General features: G+C 40.8%; 1 protein-coding gene across 4 annotated transcripts in view; it reads right to left on the bottom strand.

Moving 5' to 3' along the window:
* LOC110979590 (scavenger receptor cysteine-rich domain superfamily protein-like) overlaps positions 1-17,692 on the bottom strand; it is a 38,619-nt gene extending 20,927 nt beyond the window's left edge. The window contains exons 1-2 of one of the 4 annotated variants that reach the window (XM_022235552.2): positions 17,480-17,692; positions 14,811-14,966 (exon numbers count right to left, since the gene is read on the bottom strand). The gene's annotated coding sequence lies outside the window, so the exon portion shown is untranslated. Of the gene's footprint in view, positions 1-7,524; positions 7,548-9,061; positions 9,475-14,810; positions 14,967-17,479 lie in introns of those variants that run through there. The other 3 variants (XM_087148632.1, XM_022235543.2, XM_022235560.2) reach the window with 3 other exon arrangements.
* Positions 17,693-18,709: the final 1,017 nt, after the last annotated feature.

Raw genomic sequence — 18,709 nt, 5'->3', positions numbered from 1 at the left:
TCCTTAAGTTGGACAACCGCAGCAGGCTGCTGCTGGTGATGTAGGGAACAGCTATCTGACAATTTGCGTGAATGCTGGTAGAAGGTCTGACCACAGTCAGACACAACATAAGCATTCGAGTGTAAACTGTAAACGCAAAGATTGTAGGTCTAAGTTGTATTTACACAAGTATTTTTGAAAATGCTACAGCACTGAGAGCAAAGAGCAAATTCCATCATACTGTAAACAAAAATTAATCAATTCGGACTACCAATTAGTCCAGCTCTATGTCTAAAATGACCAATTTAAATTACTCAGTTATGCCAATGACTAATTTAAATTAGTTAGACAGGCCAATGACTTACATTTATTCGTCAAAGATAAGTCAAATATTATAGTCAAACTTGACCAAAGTCAGTCACAGTTGACTAAGTATTAGCCCTGTCTTGAGTTAATAAGTCACCCAGACCCGAGTTACCTATATTAGTCATTTTGAGCACAAAATGACTAACTTTTGCTAACAGTGTTAACTTGAGTGAAGCACCCATTAGCACGTGAAGTTATAAACAAAAGTAAAGCAAATTTGAGCGGTTGGCAAAGTGCTCAACACGAGGGTTGGAACCCCAACAATCGGAAACTTGCTTTTGCAACTAAATATCAAACACCGATGCAGGGCGGATTTCCTCGAATCTGCAGGGAGAAATATTAGGGGGCCGAGAAAGCCCCGTTGGTGTATCAACAAAATAAACTACCGATCAAATATTTCCAATCCCGGAAAAATTTGACTTGTCAGAATTCCCGGATGTTTTATGCATTTGTGTTGAGGTTTGTTTGTTGGTATTTGTTTTCTTGTCTTGTCTTTAAATTAAGGTGGATACGTTTGTGTTTTGTGTGAATATTTTTTCTTTTGTTTTGTTTCAGTTTTTTTTAAATTTTAGTGGTGGAGAGTGTAATTTAATCCAAATTAAACAGCTGGAACCGTTCGGTAGGACCTATTGAATTCTCTGGACGTTTTGATTCTCGAGTTGTAATCGTCAACTACATGTAGAACATGACCGTCTCTTGGCAATAAAACATGGACTCAGCAATGAAAATCGAAACGCGGAAACAACCGGTCCCCTACTTGTTGATGTCCTCCTGCACTGCAGGAGGACATCAATAAGTAGTTCCAAAAACCAATATGATTGAATTCCTCTCATTTATATAACAGCGCACTAATTCTCTTTAACCTCAGTAAGACAAAGTACAATGGGTGTAACCAAAGGACTGCGCCAGACTGGGTGAAATCCTCGGTGTAGTCCTTAGTAGGGTATTAAATTAACACTTATTTAATATTACAGATATTTGCAGCATGCACCACGATGAGCGTCCTTTTCATACCAGTTTGCCGACCTTCATGAAAATCACGACTTTAAAATGTCGTCGATAATTTTCTGAGAAACAAGGACATCAGATCCAAAGTGAACAGGAAATACAAACATTGGCTTCCTGCTACCAGCAGCGATATGTTGGGACTTAATTTTTTTTGCTGTAGATCCGATCCATTTCACTCTAAATTGTGAAGGTGCAACACAGACTATTATGGGAATTTTCGAAGAGAGATAATCATAAAAAACATTATATAAAACGTTGGAATATCACGTGTTTTATTGTTGTTTGCATCATGGTTTATTTGACATTTCCTGTAAAAAAATAATCTCGAGGATGTGCAACGAACAAGAAAAACAGCAAACCAGAAAAGAAAGCAAATAGAAGACGATGAATCAGTGAGTAGTATTTGTTAGGATAACTGTTATTTTCGGCTTGAAGGCAGTCCACCCATCCGGACCACGTGAAGACCGCAGTAGAGGATATCCCGTGACCAGCGTTCAAGGCTGAAGAGTATGAGAAGAGACAATAAATCCACTCAACACATGGTTACAGTTGGAAGGATGTGCTATTTCACATAGTACTATCAGTAAAAACTCCGTTTCCCATTATCTGCCGAGGCTGACGAAAAGCTTTACGAATTTGAGTGTTGTCCTAACCACGTGACAATGCGAACGCTTTTCGCAGAATGAAGGCGCGTGTTCATAATCACGTTTCCAGTGCTGTGCGTAAAGGCCGGTCCATACAGCAGGCGAATGCAAAGTGAATTTGACGTTACAAAAAATGTGCGGCGAAATCCTCTTGAGTTGAAATGTTTCAACTTCTTCGAATTTGCAACGCCAATATTTGATTCTGACGTGCGCTTTCGCGCCAAGAAAGGCCGGTTCATATTTGGCGCTAAAGCGAACACAAGTGCAAAGTTGTGAAGTAAGATCAAATATTCGCGCTCAAATATTCGTAAGAGGTGAACAGAACTCGAGCGAAATTCTACAGCAAATCTTTTCATCGTGTCAAATTTGCTTCGCTTTCACGTTAGCCTCTAGTGTGAACCGGCCTTAAGTTGCAGAGAGTGTTCACAGAAGTTGCGCAAGGGTGAGACCATTAGCGTCTCAAGTTTTTTCTTGGGGGGGGAACCACTCATCAGCTAAATATTCATTAACAAAGGGCTTGGGGCGTCTGTCTTACTACCATCTTATAAACCTATTATCTCAACGAACGAATTGGAACAAAACATTCCAGCGTTTTACACCAATGAAATCTTCATAATCGCCAGAGAGGACTGGCAAAACAACCCAAACCATTGGTATCAAACATCTGCATGACATTGCTGGCAACCTTGTTTTTCAACAGTTACACAGGGTCAGGTTGCTTTCGAGTTTTCAATTCTCATTAAAAGGACGTGAGGAAACAAAAGAGAAAAAAGGAAAAAAAAACATACAAACAAATAAACTTAGAGAATGGAAAAAACAAACCACACACAACAGTAAACTGCGGAAGGACAGCGTCTACAGTGTACATGTAAACATCCCATCAATACTGGACAGGTACAACACATGTACATTTACAGCAGTTACATCATGGCGTACATCACATCTTCAGCTAAACGCTTTTTTCGCATGCCGGCGCCAACGTATACGAACGATGGTTTGACAGAGCTACTATCCTGTTGAGAGAATGACGCTAGGTGCTTTGATCTCAGCCCGTATCGTCTAGATCGCTAGTCGAGCAGCAAGTCGATGGTATTTTCAAGAAGTGGAAATAACCTGTGCATCCTTACATAACGGATATTCTCAAATTAGGCCTATTTCATTTGAAAAAATAATAGTCCCTTTTACATGACACCTTTTCGGTTGGTTTGTTATTACAAAATTGGAGACATTTCTGTTGCGTCACACAATGCAGGCTGAATTTGTCAAAATCGCACTTTGATTCGTTAAGTAACAAAATTTCACCTCGTGAAAACGGGGGATGGTGGAGGCCACTAATTGTTGCCTCTGTTGTCTCTGTTTGAAAGTGTGCGGAGTTCTTGTCACTTCGAGAAAACATGAAGATATGAGGAAATTGTTCCATTAATTTTACATTTCAACACACGCATACGTTCCTTTTCAACATCGTTTGACCGCTGCAACAGCCTAGGCTTGCATCCCAACTCGTGCAGACCAGTATGGTTTCCCTTTGGGACTGCTTATACAAGATAAATTTTCGTCACTTCATGAAAGCAAGCAAACACACTCAGAGACCGAGACTTTTGCCAAGTGTTTGTTTACGATGAATATGAAAGTAGAAAACAATTTGCTTTGTGACTTAGTTAAATTCTTCTTGGAGTCGATATTAACGGCCAGAAAAACTTCACAAATCCAAAAATTACAAATTTTCTAGATTTTTGTCACTTGGTTAAAACAGAGAGGAAGTGTGACAACAATCTGACCACTTCCGGCTTTTTTTAAAGGTTTTGCCAGAACTAAAAGAGAAATATACACCCCACCTAGCTGTGGATAACTTGGAATGAGTTTGTCGGAGTTTGTAGCCTAAAAACGGTTTGTATAAGATAAGATGTCATGCATCACACGGAAGATTACATCCCGTTAAAGATTAATCTGGATGACTGCTTGGAAGGAGGAGCAGGTGGCAGTTCGAGATAAGGGCTCTTTTACCTCAAACCTGGTTTTCACATATTTTTTTCATGGCACCTTCCGGGTTATGGAAAAGAAAGTAAATTCCATGTTGAAAAACTTGCTGTATAAAATAAGTACAAGCTAGAAGTGGCTTAACTGCAAAACTGAATAAAAGTGACACAATGATGATCCTTATTGTACTTTATATATTAAGATAATAGAATATAATAAGGATCAGAATAACGATACATAAAAACAGTGAAAACAAAGAAGTTAATAAAGTTGAAGACAGTTCTAACAAAAACCCAATGACCTACAAAAAATAATGGCGATTAAACAAAATGCGATCAACGAGCCGCAAAGCATTAAGCTCAGAACAGTGAAAGAAACATTTAACAACAATACGATCAAACACTAACATATGTCTTTGGACAAACACAAATAACACGTAAACACCAAGAAGGGAGCTCTAAACACATTCAGAGACGTAATTTGGATGAAATCTTTCTGGAAAATGATTCCAGCATTTGCTGTGCACACAAAATAGGAATACCTTAAACTATCACTGTAAGCAAAAGGAATGTTTAATTCTTTGCCTTTTTAAGGGTATTAATGCCGATGAGGCCCTTACGAACTTTATAAAAACAGATGAAGCAATTTTCTTCTGGTTCGATTATCAGTCCAGCCTAAATGATTAATAAGGTATAGCTTGTTTGTGTACGTATGCAAATTTATGCAGATAAGAAGAAAAACGTCAAGTGTCTTTCAAACTATTAGGCCTATCCGAACAATAAGCGGATCATCGTCTATAAGTCCCTACATTTCTGAAGGACTTGACGCATCGTAAGGGGGAGAAGGGGCCGTTCCCCCAAGGAGCCTCACATTTTTTAAAAATGATAATGAGAGAAAAGCGAGTTTGGACGTCTTTTTCATTTCCCTCCAGGCCAAAGGCGTGCAAAGAGCCCCCAAATGTAACCTCACCTTTCTCTAGGGAAAGCCCATCAAAGGTTACCTGAAAAAATCTCCACATTTTGTTGCCCCCCGAACACAAATTTGCCTCTCCAAAAATGTGGTTCTGGATCCGCCCTTGAATATCAAAATTCTCGCCATACAGCGCACTTATCATGACTGCTAAATATCCCTTACAGTTTGTAGCCGATAACACATTGTTTCCAATACGAAAAAAAAGGTGGTGGGAATGCTGTTTTCGAAGCATACTGATGACCTTGAACTGATCCACGTTAAAGTATAATTTTCAAATGATCTGACCATCTGCATGTGCATTGAAGTCAGACTGTGAAATGTTAATGCCACTGGCAGTGATGAATATAAAACAGTCGTCTGCATTTAAAGCGAACAGTAGAGTGAAGTGACGGATCGGGAGAATTGGTACATGTACCCTGAAGTACATGTAGATAAGATTTTACCTTGGACCAAGACGAGAAATTTCTGCTATTGCACATGATATCACGTCAACGAGGACATTCATGATTCGGTTACTGACACCTTAAGTGATGTTTTTATGCAGAATGTCATCACGAACTCTGACTGGTGACTTTGCAAAATCCAGGTACCCATAATATTGACACATACCCAGCGTTCAAACACCTGCTCAAGTAGCGGATAGACACAATCAATTGCGTATGACATCAAAGTTGGATTCTATCACTGTTGGTCTACCGTTTCATTTTGGACTCAGCACGACATGCAGTCCGTTAACGAGTAAACTGTACATATACGTATATTCAAATATTTCCCATGAGCTATAACCGAAGTATTGTGCGTCCTACCACAGCATCACAGAAATACATGAAGCGCCCTCGGTTAGGTCTTTGGTGACTGACCTCGTAATCTTCCAAGTACATGTACATCATGAAGCATAATTCATGATAAGATACATCACAATACCCTCTTTTTTATTAGTTAGGGTTACAAAATCAGTCATAAAGGAGCACACATGTTTCGTCTACGAGTCTCTGACCAACTGTCAGTTTTCAATGGCGGCGAATTACGGTGATCAAAAGCCCTTCTTTGCATCTCGCAAGCTCAAATTCTGTCACGTACATTTTCACCAGGTGCTGTGAGGAGATATCACTTTCGTTGCCCAAACGCACACATTCCAGTCCCGCTGCGTCAACAGAGCAGTGAACTTTGACCTTGCAATGGACGTGGTCACGACCATTATTACAATGTCATTCTGTCGAATAATCGTGCAATAGAGCAGAGTGTCCATATATAATACAGAGGATATGAAACCGCAGAGTGGCCCTTTGAAACCCAATTTTGCTGGAAGTTGTAATATTTATTTCACGGTATGGTTGCGCTTACCCTCAAGAGTCTCTATTCAAGACTGTGATGGCAGACCAGACCAATGTACGCCTGTCCAATGTAAAAACAACGCCATAATCCAGTTCTGACCCGAATCGCGTTTTAACTGAAAGACTAAGAAGTAAGAGTATCTTTCGGCACATCTGTATATCACAAAATCTTTTTTTCAAATACCTCATTTTGCTCATTTCTGCTGAAATGCTGTACCTTAAACAAAACAATTAAGTTGATAGCTATTGTTAACCCGCGCTATAATATCAGACGGAACGAACATTAAAAAGTGATCCCCAGGCTAAGGCGCTCAAGACGGAAGGCGCCCGCGGACCCAACACCTGTGGTGATTTTTTTCTTTGGAGGAGTCTTTCAAGGGGGCGCTGACTATGGACTTCAATAGCGTAACCTTGGCCTTCCACACAAGCCGGGGGGGGGAGGGCCAGTACAGTGTTGCTCTCACAATAATAATTATTGCGACCAAGCGGCCCCCGTAGCGGCGTTAATACACGGTCGGTTTGGCTGTATAAGCACATGTACAAAGCACACACTCAACCCGTACATGCATATTATACGGCGGATATTTCTTTAACTGTCCCGGCCCACATACTTCCAAAATCAGAATTTGAACAACTGGAAAAAGAGTTATGGCTCGAAGTACATGCGTAGTTCCCCTTCAAATGTTCTAGCTCAAAAAGAACTGAGAAGAAAAAGGAGAACAAGAGAATAGTTTCATTCTATTGCGGATACAATTTCGAAAATCGACAATGCGGTTCACTCGATCAAGTTGCATGAAGCCTGCCAGCACGGTGGACTTATTTATGGTTTTTGTTCCCACAAAGGTTACTGATTCCTTCCCAAGAATTATCAATACGTACCTAGGAATGACTTGTCCAACATTCCTGTGTGTGAGTTACGTATTCACGTGCATTCATTGCTAACGTGAAGTAATTTCTGGGGACAAATTGGTATGATGCATGCAAACAGATTACCCGGGGGGACGAAATAGTGATTCGTGCGCACGAATGTAATAAAAAGGAATAAACAAGTTAAAAATTCCATCCTGTCCCTTCCAGGACTTCACAGAAGTGTAACAATGGCCCATGTAAACCAGTCTGCATGGGAAAAAAAAGTAGCGTGACCATTTCTGACTTATATAACTAGAGTCACTCGATCACACTCCGAATGGTCGACGATGGCGCCCTCGGTCACATACAGTTTGTTCAAAGGTCACTGTACCTACCTAAACATTCCTCTTCATCGTTTACACAACATGTTGGCAAACAAGTTCTGAATACACAAGCTTCGCAAATGAAACAAAAATGGCGGACGCTGGTGTATGTTTGGTTTCTTTTGAGTTGTTTTCTTTCTACATTGCCAATGTAGTCCACTAACAACGGATTGCTCACAGTTCATGCGCACAAGATACGTACTCAACTGGAACGCCGAGACGGTGAAGCGTGAAATTATACGTTGCAGCATATACATGTACTTTGTACATGGTCATCATCATGCCTTATGGTACCATCAAGAAATGTTGATTTTTTTCAGACATATTGGTGGATTTTGGAGGACTGAGGCAGAATGCAATTTTGTCCATGGATAAGTGGAGGATTTTGAAGGATAGGTATCGTGCCTATACAGTAAAAAGGCGATGGAAAGGTCACTTGATTACCCACCAAACACAACAGAAACTGAACTTATTGAAGCAGACTTTAAGCCCTTAGTGAATTTCACTTATTTTCCCCCAGATTTTCCAGTGGGGGTGTTTACCTCTGTCATATATGACAGGTTTATTTGCTGGTCTGTAATTACTGGACATTGAGGGAGAGATGGGGGGGGGAGGTTCTGACGACATGCTTGATTCGCCACTGTTCGTCACACAGATAACAGACGGGTATGAAATATACACCGCGAGATCACGCGTTAATGTTCGTAACCAGGAAAAGATTGATTTACATGGACAACAGAAATGTACTGTACATATCCGTGTTTTAGGGCGTACGGTGCGCAGTCTAACATGGGTTCTGACCAGACAGAATTACATATTAACAGCTTAATCGCATTCCCAATCTACAATGTGACGACGGCCGCACAGAGTTGACTGATCTTGGGTATTTATTAAGGGTCGGTAAAGAGGTCACTACAAGTTCCAGGAGCTTCAAATACTGCAGGCCAAAACTGCCCAGTCCCGAAACCTAGCCCTTGAGGGAAGATATGAGGACATCACTAATTCTTCCCTAGGCTACAGTGGTATACATGATCCGCCATCAGTAAGCGATAGCAATGTCCTTCACAGCTTCAGGGTCAACTTTAGCAGGGAAACTTGAGCATATACATGTACAAGTACTTAAAAAATACTGAAGAATATTTTCAGACAAGTGTACAGGGTGTCAAGTGATGTCCTTTACTGAAACTCCGTGGTCTACATGTACGTCCGAACGCACATAAAATTACAGGGTGCTGGGTTGTTTTACCATGGAAAACACTGCCAAATAGTACTTGTGTTGCCTATGGAGGTAACGCAAGGGTATCATGTACAAAATCACGAAGTGAACAGAGGGTAGGAGCGATTATGTGATACTGACTTCTCCCAACGGTCGGGACAGAGTGTCCTTGAAGCTGCGTGTGGGCATGTACAGCGTGAGGACCTCGTGAGGTCTGGCATGAACCATCAACGTTGTACCACTCATATGCGTGTACGATTTAATGTTTGTCATCCCGTAATCATGTGATGTAAGGCAACAATCTGAATCTGTTTACAATTTACAAGTACTTACGTAGTAAGTTGCCTCACGAGACCCTGCTCATTGTGCCTTGTCAATGCACATCAGTTCCACAACGAAGGCAAGCGGTTCAAACTTGGTACGTCTCGACACGTATACCCATGCTGTATATGGCAAGTGGACCATTATCAACTTGAAGTCATTCAGTAAAACACAGTCGTGAACTAGAATGCCACGGGCAAGCCGCCATCGATGCTGATAAGGAGCTAGAGCCAACAGACACAGTAACGTTACGAGTGCATACTAAACTTCGTGCAGGACTGACGGGGTATCCTTCATAACAGTGATGCAGGGAAACTGGTTTTCTACGCATGAACTATTCAACACAAAGGGGAAAAGGAACAGATTGCTGGGCTTGTTTCCCTTATCACTGGGGACTCCTGAGTGCGCGTTGCGTGCGCGAGTGGGTGTACACACAACAGACAATCGGCTCAATAACAAGATTACGAGTGACCCGTTCGAAGAGGTTACTTGTCAGGCCTCGGGGTGCACACATCATGGGGCTTGAGACTAAACTTCTCGAGGGGGATGCATGGGGCAACGAGATGCAGTGCAATTAACGTTTTGTTGTCAATATTTGCTTTTATGTACCCAACATTGGCAATTCTTCACGCTTCGGGATAAAACAACACAAAAGAAAGTTCAATATCCGCTACAGTCCCGGAATGATTATCTAAAAAAGGGAGGCCATTCAAGAGGTCATCCTCATAATTAAGTGGCTACATTGAAAAACAGATCGATGCTTGTCTGCAGCCAACAAGCGAATTTGATATATGTGTAGCTCCATAATAAATCTATAAATTACAAATAATAAGTTTTCAAAAAGTTAGGGGGGAGAGGATGCGAGATCGATGTTGACACCTTTTCCTTTAGTGTAAATTCCACCTATAATTCTATCGTGATGAAAGGGGACTGAACGCGATTGTGGGTACACTTTTCGAATCTTCTGTTGCTACTGAATTAATTACAACAAATTCTTCGGGTAAAACCGCCGCTGTGCTACTGACCAGCAGTTAGGTGAACCGTCTCAGGCTTGAGGCGGCATCTGTGGACTTAGATCCGAGTCGCTTGGAACGCAACTTTAAGATGCAGGATGAGTCAGTTTGAAATGGTAAAGAAGAAAAAACAGAAACAGCAAAAAAGTCTGAGTGTCAACTCAGGCCGCATAATTCATGCGGCCTGACCTAGAGGTGCCTTGTGTATAACGGGGGCCATCCTCACTGGCATTTTCGTTCCTCCCATGATTGATGAGTTATATGAAAACTGACATTATAACATTCTGAAGTACTTTGACCTCCTAATGGTGTGTAGGGATATACCTGATCTGGGATTGATGGGTAAGAGGTTAACATGGCAGTTGTTGTATGAGGGTTTATTTTTCTTGGCCAACACAATAATCATCATTATAATGTGCTACGATAGTTTAGCGTGGGAGGAACACTTAGGCCTATGTTAATTGATAAACGAAACAAAGCCTACCAGTTTTGTGGGAATTGTAAAAATTCTTAACAGTTCATCAACTTGATATGAAATCTGATTTCAATGTATTTCAACAAACTGCCAAATCGTACCCAAGTATTTCGCTCAATTGTTAGTAAATAGGATAATCATTCATCTTGAGAGATCATTGCGCATAGTATGCCGTGTTTTTGTCATTTTCTCGCGGATTTCCCTATCGTCTTTTTTGTCTTACCTAACAGTCATGCATTGCCGCAAGCGGACTGGGTTAAGTTTAAAAAAGAAGAGATTTTTCGATTCATATGAACGAGTAAAATGTGATTTTGAAAGTGAACTGCAAAGAAGGATGTGTCAACACGTTGTAACACAACACCGGTAGCATAGTCGGAAGTGGAACCTGCTTAGTGGTAGCGTTGTCGGCATCATGTTGCTTATCTGCGGAAACCGTAACTAAGAATAGACCGTGCAATACCCGTGAGAAAAAAATGAAAACGAGCGAACATGCGCATAGCACAAGTCACGTCAAGGTGCGTAAGAACGTCCAACTTATCTCTTCTTTAATGCTTGTAAAATTATATACTGTCAGTAAGCTTCCACTGATTGATCTTCTGTAAGAAGGCATTCCCCAAGTCAACATCGCGTTAAAGTGTAGCTGCAATGAATTTTTCTAAGACATACTTTTTTGTCAGTTTTGTATTCTATATCACTAAAACCCTTTTACATTCGTATTTTAGTTCAATGCACTGAAAGGTGCACTTATTTTAAACAATTCAAATACTCGTATATCCATTTTTTGTGGACAACTGAGGGTGCTGTTACTGTGAAGTCATCTTGGGAAGTATCTAGTTCAGTGCATAGGCTTTTCTGTTCAAACTGTGAACTAAGAATTCACTGCTGAAAATATTTCTGAGAAAGGGATTAATGCTTGCTTATTGGTGTGCACATAAACAAAAATGAATCCGCAAATAAGAGAAACGTGAGTCCAGCAAAAAGTATTTGTCAAGTCCTTTTTTCAAATTGATTTCTGAATCAGCTGTTCCCCTGTTCATCTATATTGATTTTTTGGTTGTATTTTTACTCAGACTTTTATCTATAGCCTAAGCTTTTGACTAATCGCATGAGTTCATTATTTATGGCGTCATTTGTTATTTATATCCCTCGATGTTTATTCGGTACTTAAATCCCATGTGCATTGTATTGCTATTTGTCCGATTGTTACTTTGTCTCTGTAGTTGTTTTTGGTTACTTTTTGTGAAGGCGTCTCTATATAAGCCCTCGGCTTCAACAGATGTCTCAATAATTGCAGACAGTTTTACAGTTCTTTTTTCACGTCAACCTATCAGTATGAATAATATTAGTTATATTTATTAATCAATCGAGTTACATTGTCTTGAAAACTTGCAGCATTATGGAAATAGATGTTGCCTGATTGATGACGTTGATTGATTGAAAATGCAGTACTTTTTGGTGTTCAAACAAATGCAACAGTGAGGCTTCTTGAGGTGACATTACAAGTTTGCTCATGAATATGGAAATACTCATTGGCATAAAAATGAAAAAGAGAGTAAAATACCGTTTGAAACAGTGAAACAAAAGTTGAAAATAAGGTTACCTGAAGGTGTGTACTTAAAACAAATCAACTACAGCCACCCTTTAAGTTAAAAATAAAAACTGGATAATCCCATCCGACCAAATTTCAGTGGGTAGTTCAAATCACTGTAAAAATTATTTCAAAAATAACAACATAACAACTACGGTCCCATTTCATTAATCGTGTGGTTGACATGTGGTGGTATAGTCTGAAATAAGTAGGGACCCCTATATTTTAACCAACTTATCTTTAAACATTATAGTCAGAGTTTTGCTTGCCCGTTCCGAAATAGAACACTCGTCCCGTTTGATCTATTTTTATCGTCCTGATATTGATTTAATCATTCCAATCTACTTTTAAAATTTGTATCCCTCTGCAGTTCACCACTCTGTCTCCCTCCCCAGTTAAATTACTACTGGACCAACTTTTGGAATTTGACTTTCGGCGCTCGATTTCAATGCCATGAACTGTCTTGAATTCGCAACGCGAGTAGAATCTGCCCTCACAAAATCGCATTCACGGTGGTAGCTTTCGCGTCGAATGTGAACAGGTCTTCACGATGAACATGGCTCAACTGACGCAGGAACTACATGTATTGAAAAGCAGCCTAGCCACGCTCACCTGAAAGCCATCCAGCGCAATTGGATTTCTCAAGTCGCAACAAAGCCGACAAAAATGCCAAAAAATCACTCGGAATCACTACATCATCACTGAGGAATGTTATCACATAAGCTGCCGTATCAGGAAGCCATGTTTTCGCCGAAGAGGAGCATAAACGTAGGTTCATACTTCAGGAGAATGCGGAAGCGAACCGAATTTGACTTCACGAAAGATTCGCAGCGAAACTTTGCTCGAGTTGTAATGTGTTCAACTTTCAGATCCGGTGCAATATGAAATTTAAACTCCCTTTAAATGGACCCCCAGGCACCCTGACAAGCTTGTGTCGGTTGTCACCGTTCTGTGTCATGGGCAAGACGGTCAATGAGCTCAGTTGTCATGCAGTCAAAACATTCGGCACACAAACCAGGTCCTGGGACTGAGTGTTACTCATTTGTTTACTGCTGGCAAACAAAGCATTGTGGAAAGTCCCAGACAGCCTGTGACCGTGCACGTGCAACATATGAATAACAAATAGCCTAGTCATCTTTTACGGAGAACAATAGAACCTAACCAAGTATTATTTGGAAAAAAGAAATACCAACCATCTATTTCGAGAGTGTCACAGCAAATACGAGTCACGACCCAGCCACAACTGCCGCGCAAGCTTACATATTCAACCTGACAAATGGACTGGTTCCTTTTAAAGTGTAGCTGGAAAGAAATGTTCCCAAACTCAAGTTTTCCCGCAACTGTGTACTCTTGGTTAAATACATTGAAAACGCATTTTTTTTTAGACTGAGTTCGGGCGGCTTGTTCTTGTATGTCGAACAGTTTGATCATTTTTTGTCAGCCGTTCGAACGCCGGAAACGTGAAACCGGTTATCGCTGGTAGTTAGTGACAAGCAACATGCAACATGACGGCGTCCATATACGTTATTCGAGAGTTAATGTTTGGATAACTGGGCTGGATTCCTTTCTGTTTAAACAGGTATATTCATTCTGTGTTATGAAGAACAAGTACTTTTGAAAAATGTCTTATTGTCTCTGGCTTATTTGTAAGCCATTACTCTACTTTTTGCCATGTTTGTTGAGGGCGCTGTTGTTGTGATGTCATCCAGGGAAGACATAGTTCAGTGCACAGGCTTTTCTGTTCAAATTGTGAACCCACAAATGTACTCGTTGAAGATATTTCTCAAAAACGGTTGACTGCTCGCTGATTGCTATGTACTTAAACAACGATGAATCACCAAGGGAGAGAAAATTTTGACTGGCAAAATCTTAAACAGCAGGAGTTTTGTCTACAAACCAACGCTTGCTTCCTGGGATCACAGTTATGCTCATAAATATGGAAGTACCCATTAAGAACTTCCCCCCTGAATCAAAAAGGCAATAAAAGACCCTTTGAAGTAACGAAAAAAACTTGGGAAATGAGGTAACCTTAGACACAAAGGCGCAAAACAGATATTTGACACCAAATTTGACACCAAGTCACGATCACCGGCCATTTCATAACAGCATTTAATTTGTGCAAAGCTGTAAACTTGTCACTTTTTTACCAATATGTGTATGTTTGAACTTTGGGGATATGAGGGGGATGACATGCTATGATTTTGTTACAAAGCAAAGAGCGCTGTCTTAAACGGAGTGTGACGTGCGTTCGGGGCTACCGTACCTCCCCTTGCACCAAGTTCTACGAAATTTCAAGTTCATACATGCCTCTTTGTGATAGTAAAGTGGAAACACAAACAGGAAAAACTCAACGCTTCTAAATAAATATGGCATCACTCTTCTACGGTTATCTCTTAAACTTTGATCTCATTTGTGCTTTTGGGATGACCAGCGGTAACCGGTGTCTGTGTCGAGAATACACATCTGTAGCTCTCGTATAGATCGAATTTCAACTTTCAAAAGTCAACAAAAGCTGGGTTTTATGACGCATTCCTCGGAATCAAGTTGGAGAGCACTAATTGAATGGCACTTCGCAAAGCCATGCCTTAAACAAACTATTACAGCTTGGAACTGGGTAGAGTTTCAGATAATTTAAATTTGATACCTTAGTTTTCAACTTATGATCATAATTTCCAGAAGTCATACCTTCACTCTTTTCTGAAAAATTCACAGTGTCCGATAATTCATCACAGACTGTCAGTTATCATTACAGCCTTTTCATGGGAGGTGGGGTGGTGCTCGCCAATACAGCTAGGTGATGATTCCGTCCACGGAGGCGGGCACGACAGGCCTTGACCAAAGCTGTTATAGAGAGAGTTGCAACAAGAGTGTCTCAGTTGTTGGAACTAAAATGGTGGATTATGACAATATAGCTTTGAAAACAACGGGACGTCCCCAGATCGAGACAAAGACCAACCAGGAGACCTGGAGCCCTGCGCTGCGAACTTGCAAAATTGGTTTACAATATCAGTTTACCTAAAATCCAGGTGTACAGGAAAAAAAACATTTTTCCGACTTGGAAAGACCAAGATAATGATACTGTTCACATGCACATTGCTCTCATAAGGAAATAATTATATACATGGCCGATCTGGATCTGATAAATAAATACATGCTGATATTAATGCGCAAGCCGAAGACAAGGGACATTATCCATAGTCATTCTCCCGAGCAGGTCGTAAACGTAAGTTTATTACCGCTCAAACACATATCTCTTCCTATTCATCAGTATACCTTTGGAGCAGAGTCAAAACAAGCTGTAAACCACTTATAAAGTTGGACCGATTTTGTTCGAAAGTTTAACTCCATTTTTTTCAAACATCCCGACGGCTATGTTGTGGTTTGTGACGTGCTCCCGCCAGAAAGCATTGACGGCTGAACCGTCTGAAGTATTTGTGAGGATGTGGTGCAGCTATCTTCGTTAAGTTCTGCATCACCCAGTTTCTTTGTACATTGTCACTTCACCTTGTTGCATGACCAGCTTAACCGTTAGACGACACTGGCAGGAATAAAATTGTGGAAAGCCAGTCTTGTGACGGCAGCTGGCAAACGAAGGCAAACATGGCATCACATGACTGCTTGCCCAATGACCCTTTGCTATTGCAAAAACACTTCTCGCTACCTACAACAGCCTTGTTTTTATAATCTATTTATCCAAGTCTGCTAGGTGGCTGCATAATTATGATGAGTGTAATGAAATGCGGCTTTTCACTCATTTCCATTTTTTTTCTTCAGAGAACCAGCCCCGATTCTCCACAAAAGTCACATGTTCGCAAGATATGGCGTCTATATGCGGGGCCTAAATCTGAAACGCAGTTAACACAAAGAGAAAAAAATTGCCAAGAGTTACTCCCGTGAGGTTTTTCCTTGGGTTTAATTTAGTTGAAACAGCAAGCTTGGCTTTATTGCCATGATCTCAGAGTCGGCAGTAGGTTGGGTTCTTACACCGCAAGGGCTGTGTTACATTGGATTACTTGCAGGACAAGACACAGCACTAATTAGCCCTCGAAAATGGATTTCTCACACGGTGCCATCATGCATGATCATTGAAACCATCCCGGTAAATGACAAACAATGACTGATGCTTTAAGACGACATGATCCGGGCATTTAAGCCCAACCAGACCAAAATCTCGACCACAACACTCAAATCTGTACCCAGTATAAATTAGGGCACCCTCTCCTTTCCAGGTACAACGGTGGCAAAACTGACTGAGGAAATAAATATGATTGGGACACATGATTGGGATGGACCCCAAAACACCCAGTAAATAGACACCAAAGTAAAGATTATCTAAACACTCGACATGGATGTTCCCGGAGGAGCAAAGGACCTATTAAGCCTAAGTGCTCAGTAGCCATGGTCTTACAGTCAAATGATTTCATAAATGAATTCCTACGCTATAGTTACAGACCCGTAATCAAAGAAACTGATTTTTTTTGTTTGAAGAATATAACTTTAATGAAAACATTCACTTCTAAGAATTTATGAAGGTGATATCAGGTCAGTAAGCATATGCAGCAATGGTGATAGAAGACAGCAAAGAAAAGCAATGACACCTTGTGATAAAAAATTAAAAACCCTCAATAAACATAAATATTGCTTCAGATACCGTTTGTCTACTCGGGGTAACATTTTAATGTGCTAAACTCATTTTTTATGAACAGAAAGGAGAGTAGGAAGTAAAAATCCAACATGGAAACCGGGTTTAATGCCCGACTGCATGGTGGCTGTACGCCACTCGAGTGACGATACTTCATAACTGAACGTACTGGAAATACCATTTTGAATGTTTACCAGCGAAGCCTCGAAACAGACGAAGAACCAAATAATAAGTATCATAGTGCAGTATTGCCCAGATATACGCTACGTTCATAAAAATGCATGTGTTTTTGTGAAATGCCAGTAACAAAACCTAAAAAGTCAGATCCTCAGGCAGAAATCGTACTCTAGTCGTACAGTCCTGGCACACGGGGCAGTCATTTTCATGGGGAAGAACATGAAAAGTGCGTGACTTGTCCAACTTTGTCACGCTACACGCGCACACTTCCTTACGTTTGTGCGACGTGCGGTTCTCAAACGTGGATTTAGTAATGTATTATTCTGTATGCTACAACATCACTGAATGTTTTTTTCCCGAACAGTTAGCGTACGTGCGCCTGCTGCGTCTCATTCGAGTCACTAGCTCGTGACATGACACATGCTGGCAAAGTCCAACCTCAACTGCGCGTCATCACAATGGTCTGGTGTCTTTTGTGTTACAGTGAGGATGGACGTGACTAGCACTTCCGAACACAGTCAAGCTCATAGCTTACCTTTGAAACTTTGGCCGGAATTCCTAGGCTACAGTCTGTCCAATAGATGCGTTTAATGTAGGAGGTTGTTGCTTGAATCGTGTAAAGGTTAAACTGTTAACTAGATGTCTGTTGCGTTGCTGGGCTGTGTACGGTAACAGCGAAGTGGTAATAACTTATGCAAAGATCTCATCACGGTCCAAAGTCAATTGGTTTGTGTACACGACTAAGCAATGGATTCCCGGTTGGCAATTAAGCTCGAAGCACGTGGGCAGGCTGGACTTTGCTTTAGAATCCTCCTATCCCGTCCGTGGAGAGAATGACGTGTATTTATAGATGCATTGACTCCTGGGAATTGGGGATGATCCGCCCCCCCTGAGTTTTGACAAGGGAATGATGGAGATTCACGGACCAACTCAAAATGGTCGATTATGCCCTCGTCGTGTGAAGGTGAAGAGTGACAGAGTGCAAAAATCGTGTATCAAAAGCAGAAAGATAGCGGAAACGATGAATGCATTGTAAGGTCACACATTATGGATTACGGATCTTCCGACATGCATATTCAGGGTAAAGGACAAAAACTAATCAATTTCAGTCAGTGTTTAATGAAAAAAGTCATTACAGATGGTTTCGTAATTATTTAGCCAATTAGAAAAGTATCACCACCCAGCCTGTAAAAGTGTCAGTTTTGTGTTGGTTTCTCTTGGTAGTACTCAGCCTTCCTTTCTGCTAAATCATCGAGACAGAACAGAATAGCTGACTTCATCTACTTAAAAGTGAAAGTGAAACTTATTTAAGCTTTATTTAACCTTTTACCAAAATTGGCTCCATCACAAAAAAGCGGGTGACAAAATAGTCCTCGCTCCAGTTGGCCCTTGGCAGTACATCTTCCACCCTTTCTGGCAATCGACCTTGCTAATTTCCTCATTCCTCCTCCGTATGGACGAATCTAGCAACTGTGGTAACAATGTCACTGGTCATCTGCACTGCCTTCCCTGCATAAACATTCTAATAACTGTTGAACGCAGCCACTGACAGTCGCTCCAAACAAAGCCCAACGTGATCCTTTTCCGCCATTTTACATGGTCCAGCGGGAATGTGCACTAAAGGTGCAGTACCACTGGATTAGTCTACCATTAACAAAACTTCATCAGTATAAAATTCAGACTCGTAGGATTTTTTTTAGAAATGTGCTGTAAAATCGAGTGTTAAGGTTTTAACGCCTTTTAAAAGCCAACACTATGTGAATGG

This window comes from Acanthaster planci, linkage group LG18 (assembly GCF_054643075.1).
Source record: "Acanthaster planci isolate LZ-2023a linkage group LG18, COTS_SCS, whole genome shotgun sequence".
Lineage (NCBI taxonomy): Eukaryota > Metazoa > Echinodermata > Asteroidea > Valvatida > Acanthasteridae > Acanthaster > Acanthaster planci.
The sequence above is the reverse complement of the archived record's forward strand: the minus strand, read 5'-3'. Positions and strand labels throughout refer to the sequence as shown.